The 15,917-nt window shown below is 42.0% G+C and overlaps 1 protein-coding gene across 3 annotated transcripts in view; it reads right to left on the bottom strand.

Annotated features, from left to right (window-relative positions):
- Positions 1 to 15,831, bottom strand: part of STS (steroid sulfatase) — a 200,258-nt gene extending 184,427 nt beyond the window's left edge. Inside the window, exons 1-4 of one of the 3 annotated variants that reach the window (XM_037732560.1) lie at positions 15,670 to 15,831; positions 11,997 to 12,078; positions 8,101 to 8,274; positions 4,865 to 5,017 (exon numbers count right to left, since the gene is read on the bottom strand). The gene's annotated coding sequence lies outside the window, so the exon portion shown is untranslated. The remainder of the gene's footprint in view (positions 1 to 4,864; positions 5,018 to 8,100; positions 8,275 to 11,996; positions 12,079 to 15,669) is intronic. The other 2 variants (XM_037732558.1, XM_037732561.1) reach the window with 2 other exon arrangements.
- Positions 15,832 to 15,917: the final 86 nt, after the last annotated feature.

Here is a 15,917-nt window from a genome sequence, read left to right as displayed (position 1 = left end):
GGGTTGATTTTGCATTCCAGGGAATGTTGGACAATGTCTGGAGTCATTTTTGTCTGTCACAGCTGGGAGGTAGATATTGGCTATCACAGTCGAGCAAAGCCACTAAACACCCCACACTGCATAGGACAGCCCATCCCACAAACAGAATTATCCAGCCCCAAATATCTAGTGTGCAGAGGATGAGAAACGCTGTCCCAGTTGTACCCATACTCACAAAAGAACAACTTTTCTTTCTTTTTAATAAACCAAATAAGGATTTGGTGGTTGTTTTTGTTTGTTTATTTGTTTGTTTGTTGAGACAGAGTCTTGCTCTGTAGACCAGGCTGGAGTGCAATGGTGCAATCACTGCTCACTGCAGCCTCAACCTGCCAGGCTCAAGCAGTCCCACCTCAGCTTCCCAGGTAGCTGGGACAACAGACATGTGACACCATGCCTGACTCTCTTTTTTTTTTGTATCTTTTGTAAAGGTGGGGTTTTGCCGTGTTGCCCAGGCTACTCTTGAACTCCTAGACTCAAGCAATTTACTCACTGGAGCCTCTCACAGTGCTGGGATTAAAGGCATGAGAGCCACCATGCTCAGACATTTTTTTTTTAATGGAAGCTAGCCTTTCAGAAATGAAGAAATATTTTTTTGGTTTAATAGCCCCAATTCACAGAGTCCCCAGGTTTGGTCAATGTGTCCTCACGTAGATTTGTGTAAATGGATCTTTGCATCTTAGGTACTTGGCTGGGAAGCGGGTTCTGGGAGCTACTTACAACTGAGCCCAGAACCAAATGATATAGCTATTCAGTTCCTGAGTGTTCTCAGTTATTGGAAAGCTAAGAGAGTACGGAAAAGGAAGGAGGTTTTACATAATGGAAGTTGCAGCTGAGGACACACAGAAGCATGTGATGATACCATAAACCAAAAAACAAACAGTACCATCATTGTTGGGCTGTCAAGGTCACAAGAAATTAAGAGTGAACCCTTTTCCACTCACAATTACGTTCTCAGGTCCATACTCTTGAAATGGAAACTTTTGAGAACAGGTGTGCTTCAGAATGTAGAATGTTTTGGGTTTTTTTTAAGGTAATGGTGGATATTTCATCTCATATATAACAGCTCGAGCAAAGTCTTGGACAGCAACCTGTGGTCACTACCGTTAATGGTTTTACAGTGAGGCTGGGCACAGTGGCTGACACCTGTAATCCCAGCACTTTGGGAGGCTGAGGCGAGCAGATCACCTGCGGTCAGGAGTTCAAGACCAGCCTAGCCAACATGGTAAAACTCAATCTCTACCAAAACATTAGCTGAACATGGTGGCAGGCACCTGTATTCCCAGCCACTGGGGAGGCTGAGGTGGGAGAATCGTTCGAACCAAGGAGCCAGAGGTTGCAGTGAGCCGAGATCGAGCCACTACACTTCATCCTGGTGACAGAATGAGACCCTATCTTAAAAACAAACAAACAAACAAAAACTGCAGTGAAACAAAATGAATATCCACATTCTGTGGGATGAATGAAGACTTTTCACTTTACGTTAGTTTTGTGTTAGTTGGTTTGAGCTGGTGTCACTGCCAAGTATGTTACAAAAACTCTGGGTTTTCAATGTTTTTCTCTTCTATTTTTGGTTATGGATAAAGGATTGCAAACCTACATTTCTGAAGGTAAGATTTGAAAAGAAGTGGTGAAGTCCTGTGGGCTAAGAAGGCAAGTGCTGGAAAAGCCTCCTATGCTGAACAGGACCTTGGCCAAGTCACTTGGATGTAGATAGCTCCAGAGTTTCCTCATAGGCAGAAGAGGTGACAGGTTGAGACCCAGGGAATGTTTGCCCAGTGATCCAGGTCAAACCAGCTATGACAGGCTCCATCAAAAACACAGAGCTGCCTGGCCAGCTGGAAAAAGAGCTAAGAGCAGACTCAAAATGGTGATCTCCACACCTCTTCCATGCCCCAGATGCTAGTTCTTATCTGTTTCCAATTTGATGATTCTACACAAGGGGCAGCTTTGCGACCCAAGAAACATTTGGCAGTATCTGGAGACAAGCTTGGATGTTACAACTTAGCAGTGGGTGGGAGGTGGGGGTTTGGAGGGAAGTGCTGCTGGCATCTGGTGGGTGGAGACCAGGGATAATGCCCAGCACCCTAGAGTGCACAGGGCGGCCACCACCAGAGAGTGACCCAGCCCCAAATGTCTGCAGCACTGAGGCTGATAAACCCTGCTCTAAGTAAGCTCTCTCTTACACATTTTAAACACTTATTTCAAGCCAGAGACTGTCATCTGGGAGGACGATTTTATGTACTGGGAGACATTTGGCAACATCTGGAGATACTGTGGGTTGCTGCATCCTACCATGTACTGGACAGCCGCTACAGCAAGGAATCACTCGCCCCAAGTACCAACAGTGCCTCCGTGCGGAAATGCTGGGTAGACAAATTCATCATAAAAGAGAACCTCCCAGTCTACCTCTAAACTAAAAATCTCCTAGTCTTGCAATCACCAAGAGGAACCCGGGACCCTAAGCCATCTCTCTTCCATCCCCCAGGCTTTCTGCCAGACCTCACAGTTGAAGGTGCTACTCCTAATTAGCTCAGTGCCAACTCTCTGTCCTGCACTTCCTTCTCATAATAAGCATTTAATTATTATTGCCATTGGTACTTGCAGTATTTATACTGCTTGTTTTCCTTCATAGACAACACCTGAGGTGAGACTGGACTTCTGTTTCATCATTGCCATGTCCTCTGTTACCTGTGTCCCCTGGACACTGGGGAATTGCTTGCTGACTCAGTGGCCAAGTTTGACAGGAGTTAATTCCCAAACAAGGCTGGAATTTTAAGGAGAAGATAAGATGGAAACAAAACAATGGTAACAGAACCTGGTCTGGAAAGCATGGCTTAGGATTTTTAGCCATAAACACTTAATGCTTTTAAGGGATGCCCAACCAACATTTACTATTTAGGTTTTTAATGCAAACAGGAGTCATTATTATCTTTTTTTGCACTGAAATCTTTTAGATTTGTCTCCTGATATCAGCTGTGATATGATAATCTCATTATAAATGAATATGGGGCAATTTCTCAGTTGGCAAATACTAATGTTACTATAGATACCAATTCACAGGGTATTCAGTAAAGCATTATCATGTGTTGCCTGAGACAAAGAATACCTGCAGTAAATGACATTAAATGGAGCAAACTTTCTGTAACATAATTTCAACACATTTAGTGATATTATTTTAAGTGAAAATTATTTTTAACATTCCTCCAACTCAATCTGCTTGGGTTGGCACAGAAGACAAAACTGATTTGTACATGAAATATGTTGATACTCTGATAAGAAATAAAGTAAGCAAGAACTGGACATCTTAATTCATTACAATTGTTCATAAGATAACAGTTTACTTGAAAGAGATCAAAGGAATTTCTTAGTACCTCTCTTTGGGGGAAAAATCATCCACTTGGTTGGTTTAAAATTACTAGATTACGTACAGAATGCATTGCAAAAATTAAATTGATTTTGGATGTCCATTTTCTTCAATTAATAAAAATTTTGAGAAAACAGTAGCTGATCTCTGAACTATATACTCGTTCCTCAGTTAAACTAGTTCTTTTATAGAGATGATCTTACATAGACAAGCACACTGTAAAAAATGCAGTAATAAACACCACATCTTAAAACCAATGTAGCCTGTTAAGAAACATTTGACTCCAGATGGGTGCAGTGGCTCACGTCTGAAATCACAACACTTTGGGAGGCCGAGGCAGTCAGATCACTTAAGGTCAGGAGATTGAGACCAGCCTGGCCAATACAGTGAAACCCCATCTGTACTAAAAATACACACACAAAAAAATTAGCTAGGCATAGTGGTACGTGCCTGTAATCCCAACCGCTCAGGAGGCTGAAGCGGGAGAATTGCTTGAACCCAGGAGGTGGAGGTTGCAGTAAGCTGAGATCGCACCACTAGGGTGAGACTCCGTCGTAAAAAAAAGAAAAAAACAGAGAGAAACATTTGACTCCGTGCATGGTCCTGAGGACAAACTCAGAGATCTATGTGTATGACCCTCTAGAAGGTAGGTATATATGTTCTTTTTCTACTCTTTAGGATACATATTTAAGGTGAACATTATAGATATTGAATCTGTATATTTAAAATGGAAAAAAAGTGAAAAAACTGTTAATTCCCTCTGAAATTTATCCTTTAGAAAAGCAGTAAGTTGAAAGCTTAAAGCTATGCCAATCTTACAGGGAATGCAATGGATGGCAAAGACATCTCCTGTACAGACATTGTGTCTAACTCAGGAGCAGTGGGTCCAATATTTTCACACATGAAGTTAATTGGTTTAATTCCTCTTTTGTGTAAGTTATAGCACAAAATGCACCATTTCATATGCTCATTTCCTTTTAGGATTCGCTCCTCTAAACTCCAATATTCTTTATACCAAGCTTGTGTTTTCAAACTACCACTCTAATCCACAAAGACAAACTATTTGGCAATTACTTTCTTCTCCCTATAGACAGCCTTGTTTCAGGGCAAATGAGCAAATGAAAACATATTAGATAAATTGTTATAGGTGGTTTTACAGATATTTTCTTTAATGTAACACTACAGATAAAAAAAATGTACAAACTTTGATTCGTCCCACATAAGAGAATTTAAAACTCTGCCTCCCAGAGCAAACACTTGGCTCTTTTACATATTCAATTAACTTTTGCCAGGCTGCTCTTCAGGTATTTCAAGAGTGGAAGGAAACAGAAACCTTTGGACTTCCTTTGCAGCAGTGCAACTAAAGTAAATATTCCCTGTAGCCATCTTCTGTCAACATGTATCTCAATATCTTAGCGGCAGAGAAGCAAAAACAATAAGTATATTAAAAATGTAACTCACCAGTTCTCACAAGCCTTTCAGAGAGGGTTCCTTACTGGGAGACTCAGACACCTTGTATGTCTCCTTCAAGGATCTCAAGCAGCTTTGCACACCATCACATTGGACAAGCATCCCAGCCGAACGCTCACCGTCTGTGAATAATTGTTTGACAGCCTGGGCAGTTATATTGGAGCATCATTAGCAATAAAGTCATCACTGAGTAATCTGCAAATCTATCATAAAAAAGTTGTTTAACTGCACGTATTTCTCCACCTGGCCTTCCTCTCCCCCAGTGCCCCACACATTTTCAACATCACTCAGAGGGAAGCTGGACTTCCTTAACCAACTCATCACTTTGGAGGAGTTTTGGGTGCCAGCCCTGAATACTTAACTGCAATTCATATTCACCTATTGACTCTCTGACCTGGAAAACAATCAGGGGTTCACTGAGAGCATTTCCTGTATGCACTGAATTTTGCATTGCACAGTGCACAGCAAGGAAAGGGAGCATGTGTTGAGGAAGAAGAGGGAGGCTATACAATGGTGAGATGGGCCAGAAACACAGTGATGATTATTTTTTCCAATGAACAACAACATAGGACATGCGTTTAGGATGAGAAGAGCAAGGGTTTTGTTTTGAATGATCTGTCGAGAGCCTGATGTACCTAAGCCTTGCCAGCCTGTTTGTTAAGTGAGTTACACATACAACACAGTGCCAAGAGCCCCAAGGAATTCATTCTCTGTGTCAACACCACAGGGTTGGGCAATGAGCAGGGCTACCACTCAGCAGGGAGGTGTCCCATCAATGCTGATGAAACAACAGGCAGTCTTCTGACCACACATCTTGGGGGCAAATCATACCCCAGGGAAAATAAGGAAAGGAAGAAAGAAAAAAAAAAGCCAAATCTGAGTCTTTGCTTTCATTATTCTGCTTCTGTAAATAAAACATTGCTTATTTCTAATTATTTTGTGTGCCTCCTGTTCTCAGTAGGCACCCAAATAACACATAAAGTAGCGGTGTTAGCCCATTTTCTATTCTTAATAACAAGGATTTGAGCATGTTGAAATCTGAAAAGTATTTTAACATGAATAAACATGACTTGGATTTTACCAAAAGGCAATGTTTTGTCTCCCAGGGTCTCTATAAAACTTACTCATTGCTGAAATGTCTTATACCAGCTAGTGGTCAGAATTCTAGCACATCACATGATGTTTCTGGTCACTGAATACTTTCAAGCTCAAAATTAAATGCCGAGTGAAATACTAAATCTCTGCAGCTTTAATTCCAGGGTAAGACTTCCTTTCCTTTCCACCCTACCCCCAGCTAAGGCATGCTTTTCGTGGTCCTGAAACAGAGGGCACATACAGAGAAGCTTCTGGCTTTCTCAGTTGTCCTCCTCCCTCATTCCCCCTGCTGTGATTACCGATCCCTCCACCTGGAGAATAGCAGAAAAAGAAAGCAAAAAGGAGCAGAAGGTTCTTCTCTCACTGGTGCTGTCATGAGAAGATTTCAGGCAAACCTGGAGGGCATTTTCTTAAGTTCCTCGAAGGCAGCCCAGCTGAATCTCCCCGATCTGCAACTCCTGAGATATGGGTGATGTTGTCTCTCCCTGCAATTGGTTTTCCAGTGGTGCCTCTCTGCTGGAGTCTCCTCCTCACCCCAGCAGATTTTGTGGGGTGAAAGTCCAAAGTTTTCCTCCTGTTGGTCCCCATCTGGTCATTAAGGTTATCTAATCATGCATATTTGTTTGAGGGACTCTGGAAGTGCAACCTAAATCAACTCCCCCTAGCCCTGAAGCTCACAAGTCTCTAGAGCAGATCAGGCAGGGATCAGGTGCCAACCCCTTAGGTCCTCCAAGAGATGCACAATCAAATACTAACCTCTCTGAGGAGTGTTGCTGAAGCCTCCACACTGGACTGAGGCCAAGAGAGATGCACGCCATGTCGTTTGTTTTTATTTCATTTAGGAAACAAGAAAAAAAAAAAAAAAGCCTAACTCCACTGGGGAAGAGGCAGAGCTATAATGCCACAGAAACCTCTTCATATGCCCCTACTTTTCTTCTTGCTGTGAGGCCAGAGGTCCACAGCATTCCTGGCTGTTCACATGGAAAATTCCTACAGGATGCCCTTTTTTCCTTTTTTGCATCTAATTTCATGATGCTGTCAAATGAGTATCCTGTTACAATAAATATTTCCCAGAATAATTTATCTTAATATGTAGATGGAGGACTTTGGAGTCAGACAGACATGGCATTCCGATCCCAGCATCCACTAGCTGTATGACCTCAAAAAAGTGCTTAAATCACTTGGGTCACTAGCTTTCTCACTAGTGAGGCAGGCAGAAGTATACATCTTAAGACCCTCTAATCAATAACCCTTTATTGATTAGATATAATGTCCTAGGGCATGGTGCCTGGCAAAAAGAAATAGATGATCCTTTTTGACAATTTTCAGAAGACAGAAGTGAAAAGATTTTACTTTAGAGCTATGAAAACCACTGTTGTTTAAGATCATGAAAAACACAGACTTTGGTATATGAATCCCTGTAGATGCTTAATAAAATTGTTCAGGGTTGAACCTACCTGATGTTTGACATTCCTATAACTGTGCCAACCATCAAAGGCATTGCACAGGAACCATCAAGCTAACACTGGGCATGTCTTCATACTTGGGCCACTACCCAGAAAGAACCCAGTAGAGAGACTGTTGGTGGGAAATCCTGGAGTCCCACAGAAGAAGGGCACATGCAATCAGAGATTAGCAAGCAAACACTCACTCTCAAAGACTTGACATACACGAGGAAGCCATCCACACCCTGTAATGGTTGGGACCAGGCCAATCCCTTCTTCACTTACTATAATGGTTGGAACTAAACATCACCAAGGTGGCTTCTCCTTGGCTGAGAAGTGGAAGGGGTGAAATTTACTAGTGGGTCCCCTAAGCCCTAATGAGGGTGGGAGAGAAACCACCCTCACCGTGAGGCCAAGATCCTCCCCTCAGAAACCAGGAGTGCCGCCCTCTCCCACAGTGCCCGCGCCTGTGTGTGTGTGTGTGTGAACCACCCACATGTGAGGGAATAAACACCTGGCACCAGGAAAAAAAAAAAAAAAAAAAAAAAAAAAAAAAAAAAAAAAAAAGACTTGACATACAGCAATTGCATGAGCAAAGATGGAGGCTTGATAATTAGGGCCCTGAATCAAGGAACAAGCATCTCAATGTAAATTGGGCAAGTGGGATGAGAGCAACACGGTACTCACAGAAGGGTTCTCCTCTTAGCCATGCAGAAGGAAGAGACCTGGAGCTCCAGAATCCAGTTGATAGTCTTCCTATTGCGTCATCCACAGCCGCACAAGATAAACAGCAGTGAGCTCTTATACATTCAGGATGGACTCAACGATTCTCCTCCAAGCCATTTGCCAGCTTCATAAAGTCTAGAAATGTTAAAATACCAAACATGCTTTCAAATCTCTGGTTTGGAGACCCTCCTCTATTAAAGTTTATGGCACAGTAAAGGGCAAAAACACATGGAAAACCCCAGAATTCCTCCTATGTGTGTTGCATGGAACATGGTTGGAAGTATATCAAAGGAGGAACACAAAAAATTATGAATAGTTTCTGGGTAGGTATTTTTGCATCTTTGTGGTTTTTAATTATCATTCACTTCCCATTCTTCAGAAGCAGATTTAATCACAGCCTTCTCCTTGCTATACTGCATTTCCATGTTTCAAGTTACAGCTTTATTATTAAACCAAAACCCAAGTCCTAGTAAATTGCCTTTCTTTAACTGGCATCCTAGTTTACTCTAGAAGGAAGAAGTCATGGAAATTGATTGCCTCTAAGATTCTTCCAGAGTGGTTTAAATGGCCCTAGGAAATTGACTTGAAATAGATGCTTCCCAAATGTTATTGGTTATACATTAATACAACAGCAGCCAATAAACATATTCAATTGAAATGTGCCCACAAAAGAACAAAATACGTTTGTTGTACATGTTTGACTCATCTATTTCACTTAGCCTATTAAACAACTCTCAAACCTGTGCAATTATATATAAACATATATATATACATATATTATACATAAAGACCTTTCATCTGAAGTTTGTTAAAACCACACATACATCCAAAGAGAAGCAAGAGCCAGCTAAAACTAAAATCTCACACATGTATGTATCTATATGTAATAAATTAAGTGCATTTAAATCATATATAAAATAAGTCCTCACTTAACAACATCGATAGATTCTCAGAATTTTTTTTTTTTTTTTTTGAGATAGGGTCTCACTATGACACCCAGGCTGGAGTGCAGTGGCACAATCAAAGCTCACTGCAGCCTCAACCTCCCAGGCTTAAGCAATCCTTCCACCTCAGTCCCCAAGTAGCTGGGACAACAGGTGCATGTCATCACACCCAGCTAATTTTTGTATTTTTTTTTTGTAGAGATTGGGTTTCACCATGTTGCCCAGGCTGGTCTTGAACTCCTGAGCTCAAGCAATCCACCTGCACTGGTGTCCCAAAATGCTGAGATTACAGGCATGAACTTCCTTACCTGGCCAATTCTCAGAAACTGCAAATTTAAGAAGAATGATATACAGCAGGTTGTTTCATTCAACATCATTTTGCTATAAAGTTGATGAAAAAAATTGGTTTTGTTATATGTGATTTGCTTACAGTCACAGTTTCCAAAAATCTCCCAAGTATGTTAAGTGAGAACCTACTTAATTATATTTCTTCTTAATTTTCTTAAAGTCATACACTTGCAATATTTTTAATATAATATTTAACATATAAATTTGTGTATATATACAAACTAAATATATTTAAGTTATATATAAAGGCATTTCCTCTTAAGTTTATAAAAATCACACCATTATTTATATAAAAATCACACCATAACATATATATGGTATACATATATATACACATATTCTGTTCCCTTTAAGATTCTTAAAATCTTAACTATTTGAGGTACTTAAGATTCTCATTCTCTGAATTTTACTCTGTAAATTTACTCTGCTTTTCCAATGTGTTCGGTGTCACACTGACTTGGGAAAATCCCACAGCCTTACTGAATGACAGCTTCAAGAAAGTTGGTGGTGAGGCAGAATGTAAGTCAGAATGGACTCTATGTCTAACAGCCGTCTGGTATTTCTAAAGTGTGTTTGAGGGAGATATTACTTTCTTTTTAAAGAGCATATGTGATGGTCCCTGCTGAGTAAGTTTGGGAATTGTTGTGTTTAAAACAAAACAAAACAAAAAATGGAAAGACCATCGTTGACCACAGAAATGGGAGAGTTTCAAGGCTGTGGACTGAGGAGGCAAAGACCCATTCAGCACACTTCCAGGCTTATGTGATCAATTGATCATGGGGAAGCTGAAGGAAGAGGCTCTGTAACCAGCTTTCTATTCCCTCCAGATGTTAGCATGCAGCAAGCAGAACAGGATTTGGGTGCAAGTAAAATAAAGGCGAAAACTTTTGATTCTAGAAATGACTGGTTCGACCATGTTATCGCTGACACGCCACACTGACATCAGAACTGCAGAAAACAAATGTTTAATGTTTCTTGTTTATTTTTTGAAGCTTCCTTTTCCTTATTGTTTTCTTGCTGGTGGTTTCTAGAATACTTTGTTCCCCTTTATTTGCACAGTCATTCTTGTATTTGATTTTGATATTATCTGTTCACATTGTGGTCGTGATTACTTACAACATAAGAAATTTTGAAAACACATAGAAAACATATTAATAGACAGTTTTTGCCTTTTGGATCTTTTTGAGGAAGGAAGACCAACAGAGGTTGAACTCTCCACCCTGATCCTTTTCAGGTATATGACTTGTGGCAAGGTATATGACTTGTGCAAAGGTATCTGACTTTCCTCAAGCTCCATTTCTTTATTTTTGTAAGAATAATTCCATTGTTTACTTTGCAAAGTTGTGGAATCAATGAAATAAGAGATCATTTATAAAGTTGTGAGTATGCCATAATTATTTGAGGGCTGGTGGCTATTATGATAGTTATAAAACAATGAGCCAATTTTAACCATGAACGAGTAATCACGCTTTCATCTCAGACTCTTAGCACGTGGCCTTTATAAACACTCTGGAGAAGTGACCAGAGCACTAAGCAACTTGCCTAAGATATGACAGGAAATAAGAACCTTGCAGGTGAGCACGTGGTTTATTCAGAAGCAGCAACATCGCAAGTCGCACATTAGAGATGGCACTCGGCACTCTGCGTGGTGAGCTCCAGCTGTGATTCCACCCAAGTGGAGAAGCTTCAGTGAGCAGGGTTAGTGGGCAGCCCACCTTGTGAATGTGGTGCAAGACACAGCAAAGGCCCAAGATGCTGACATCACCAGTTGTATTCATTGTGGGCATACGGACCCCTCACAGGTCCTGGAGGGAAGGGGCTATGCCAGAGGAACTATCAGCAGAGAAACAGAAAAGGAAGAGAATGAGGGAGGGCAGGAAGGGGGAGGGAGTTTAGGAGGACAGGAAGGAAGATAGGAAAGGAGAGAAGGAGAAAAGGAAGGGAGGAAAGCAAGAGGGAGGGAATCGATGAGGAGGTCAGGAAGGAAGACAGGAAAAGAGAGAAGGAGGAAATGAAGGGAAGGAAGGAGAGAGGGAGGGAGTCAATGGGGAAGACAGGAAGGAAGACAGGGAAAGAGAAGGAGGAAAGGAAGGGAGGGAAAAAGAGAAGGAGAGTGGGGCAAGCAAGGAAGGAATTGTTTGGAGTCAGGAGCCCTAAATCCTAGAACAATACGATGATAAAGGGTGGGGTGTCATGAAGCCTGAGCCCCTCTCTCAGATGTCCAGTCATGTCTAGTCAGTGAGAATCCTGGCAGGAGAGAGGAAATTCGAATCCATGGTAGAGTCTGACCACATGCCTCACTTCCCCACATTTTTGGAGCACACATCCTCCCTTCATATGTGCTATTTTAGAATAGTGTATGTCTACTTAGGCAGTAACATTATGGATATTATAAAACATGATTTTTAATCATTAGTGAAGGCTATAAAGCTGATGCTGGAATTTCTCTTTTCTTGTTATTAACTGGAAGCTACATTTTATTATTTTTATAGGCATGTCCTTAATCCCTCTATTTTTTTGAGAAAGACTTAAAAGTAAATAATATAAGCTGTAAATACACTTTACCTTAATATGTACATTGCATTATGCTGAAATCAAATAAAATGGTTGAGAGCAATGATGTCTCCCTTCCTCCCCGCAAGGATACCTAGAGAAAAGACCAAGACACGAGAATATTCGCCAGCATTCACACAAATATTAAATGTTAGTGTTGGGTGCATTGGCTCTTGCCTATACTTCCAGTACTTTGGAAGGCCAAGGCAGGTAGATCACTTGAGGTCAGGAGTTTGAGACTAGTCTGGCCAACATGGTAGGACCCACTAAAAAATACAAAAATTAGCCAGGCATCGTGGTGGATGCCTGTAGTCCCAGCTACTTGGGAGGCTGAGGTAGGAGGATCCCCTGAACCTGGGAGGAGAGTGTTACAGTGAGCTGACATCACGCCACTGCACTCCAGTCTGGGTGCACCGTGAGACCCTGCCTCAAAATAAAAATAAAAACAAAATAAAATAAATGTTAGTAAAGCTTAACACATTTGCTACTTCTTTACATTAAAATAATAATCCTAAAGCCCCCTTCCCACAATGAAGTAGCTGGTATACCCCAGGAGGGGTCAATGATCCAGACCATTACATGCCCTGGTTGAAGGGCAGATGCTATCAGTCTGGGGGTGGCAGCTGGGATTCTGCATTTCTAGCGAGCTCCCAGGAGATTCTGACACTGCCAGTTCATACCATGTCTGTTGTCCACCACTGCGGAGAATCAAACTGAACCTCTTGCTCAGAGGGTTTGTACTCTGATGGTGAAGGGGTTCAAAAACAATGACCCTCTTCACACAAAAGTACCAGATACATCCTGGAGTACAAAGCCAGGAGTGGCGAATTCAGCCGTCTATGTCAGGCTCCCTTCCTGAGCTCATTGGGCTTGCAGGAAATCAGCAGTGGGAAGAGGTAAGAATATTCAGTGCTTCTAAAGCAAGAGACTTGCTAAGTCAGCATTGCTAAGCCAGCTATACTGGGGAAGGCAGGTAAGTCTGCAACGAGGAGCCCAAATTGAGGCCCTATCAGATGGAAGTACGAGCTTTCTCAGCATCATCAAGAAAAGTAGACTGTGGACAGCCACTGAGAAAGATGGTCCCTTGTCCAACCTGTTACTCTCCATCTATGCTAGGCAAGATTTGTACCCCAGAAAAGTAAAGAGAAGAATAGGGGAAAGGGGGCTCACAGAAAACAGATATAGCAGAGTGGAAACCAAATACAACAGATAACAAAAGCACAGAGACACAGGAACCAGGACAACAAACTAAGGAAGCTGAGATAAGCTACTACTCCATACAGGATGGTATATATACACACACACAATAAATGCCATGTTTAAGTTTATATGTTGTGTGAAAGGTCAGCTGTTTATTTGTTCCATCAGTTGTTAATGTGCTTTTGACGCCATCGTACTGTAGTTTACGGGATCATTTCTATTGTATCTTAAAATTGTCAGGAAAAGTAAGGTATTGTCCTATTGGGAAAACACAACTGTACAAAGGTAAACTGTAATTCATGGAAGGAAATGCATTCTCATCAGCATAGAAGCTGTCCATCTTTGGATGTTGGAGAATTATGTAAACCTAAAAGCTAACTTGTTATATGTATGCAAATCACATCAATAGAACAAAATTTCATTCTCTTCCAATCTAACTTGTGACAGAGAAGCCTTCACACATTGTTTTTTTTTTTTTTTTTTTTTTTTTTTTTTTTTTTTTTTTTTTTTTTTTTTTTTTTTTTTTTTTTTTAAGAAAAGAGGAGTCTTCCATCTTATTCACTGAAGTGATGTCACTGAAAAGTGTAGGAAAAAAGACTCACTAAAAAAAGATGTGAACCATGTTTTCACATCTGTGGAGAGCTGAAGTACATAAAGGTTTCTCTCAATCTGTCTCTTCCACAATTGCTGTGAGGCCTTGCCATTTCATCAAAATGGCACTGGGGCCTTTTTTCTTTTGAAAAATACTCTTAACTTAATGACTAAACAGAGATGTGAGGTGGTTATGATACCAAAAAAGAAAAAAAAAAACAACAATAACACTGACATGTGTGCATCCATTTGTTTCCAGAGAAAGGAAAGAATCTGGGAGGGAGAATTGTAAGGACTCCAGGTGGGAAATACTGTCATATTGACTGCAGGTACCCCAGCAATGTGAGTGGAATGCATCTACTATGGCATTGTGTTCCCCAAAAAGATATGTTGGAGTCCTCATCCCCACTACCTCAGACTGTGACCTTATTTGGAAACAGCATCTTGTCAGTGGAGAGCAAATTAAAATGTAGTCATTAGGGTGGTCGTTAGTCCAATAAGACTGATGTTCTTATAGTAGGAAAAAAGTTGGACAGAGACACACACAGGAAAGACGATAGGACAAGATACTGGGAAAGGAAAGCCAGGTTCAAGCTGAGGAGAGAGGCCTGGAATAGGTCCTTTCCTCACAGCCCTCAGAAAATTAAGCCTGCTGACATCTTGATCTAGGACTTCTGGCCTCCAGATCTGTGAGACAATACACGTCTGCTGTTTAGGTCACTTAGTCTGTGGTGCACTATTATGGCAGCTGTAGCAAACTAATACAGAAATCACAAATGACTGCGTTTGAGTAGAAAGTCCCTTCCTAATTTTCTCATGAATTGCCTTCTCTGAAATCTAGTATCCTCAAAGGGAAATCATGATTGCATTAAATGGGGGAAACTCTCTTATAGTACCAGCTCTAAGAATGCATAATTTTATTGACTATGTACTATGCACTAGTACTAAGGGCTTGCTTGACCTGCCTCACCTCCTTTATCATCTCCATTTTACCCAGGAGGAAACAGACACAGAGGCACTTTGTCTATCATAGATGATAAGTGTTCTTGCTGAATCCAGGCATGCCCCCGTCCACCATGTACTCAGTAAACTAGAAATACACCCACATGTTTTACACCTGGTTTTGTGTGTGTTTTTTCCTTTTTTGTGGCAAACGGGATCACACTATATTGCTCAGGTAGGTCTTAAACTCCTGGGCTCAAACTATCCCCCAAACCGCACCTCTGCCTCCCTAAATACTGGGATTACAGGTGTAAGCCACTGCACCTGGCACACCCTCACGTTTTTAGTCTTAACTCTATTATTTCAGCTTCTCGAAAGGTCCAATTCTTGTCCTTAAAAGTGAATACACCACATAAGAGAACACGAAATGGACAAAAAAGTATATTTCTGACTATGGCAAAAGGGGGTGGAGGGGAGGAAGACAACTGTTTAGATGGCATTTGAAAAGTTAAAAAAGGAAGAAACTCAGAGCAGCCCAAAAGACAGATGATACCTAAGAAGGCTTAAGGAGAAAGACACGTTGACTTATTAGTATTATTTCAGCATCCTCCTCGCACAGTTTGGCTTTGCTCTGAGACAATGCACCAGTCTGGGATACTGAGGGATGCAGGCACGGAGGTTGTGCATCCTCTCCGCAGACACTACGCATGCACGACTGCCAGTTCAAGTCGCGGTCCAAAACCGCAGGGAGGCGGGGGCAGGCGAAACCGAGAAACCCACCCACGGTCCAGGGGCTGGCATTCCAGGCTCGAGCGAACCCACCCAGGGACCTCCGTGACCAAGGCCATTTGCCTGCAACCTGATGGCTCGCAGTGATGCCACCCTGAACATTTTCAACCCCCTCTCCCCACTCGACAGCCCCCTTGCACGGTCCCTCCTTCCTCATACACACCCCTGATCCAAACTCAAGCAGTGAATTTGCCCCCAGACGAGGGCCTCGGCTCTGCGCGGCCGTTGGCTGAGTAGCTTGGCCTGATTCCGGGTGTGACGTGAGGAGGAATTGATGCGGGTTAACGTATCGCGCCCGCCCGCGCCGAATTCCCAGTCTGCAACTGCCGCGGCGGCAAAAGCCCGAGACGCGCGTGCGCGGAACGGCACTAGGCAGCCCGGGACGCGCGGGTTCGGAGGCGGGCTTGGGGC

This window comes from Cebus imitator, unplaced genomic scaffold (genome assembly GCF_001604975.1).
Source record: "Cebus imitator isolate Cc_AM_T3 unplaced genomic scaffold, Cebus_imitator-1.0 Scaffold455, whole genome shotgun sequence".
NCBI lineage: Eukaryota > Metazoa > Chordata > Mammalia > Primates > Cebidae > Cebus > Cebus imitator.
The sequence above is the reverse complement of the archived record's forward strand: the minus strand, read 5'-3'. Positions and strand labels throughout refer to the sequence as shown.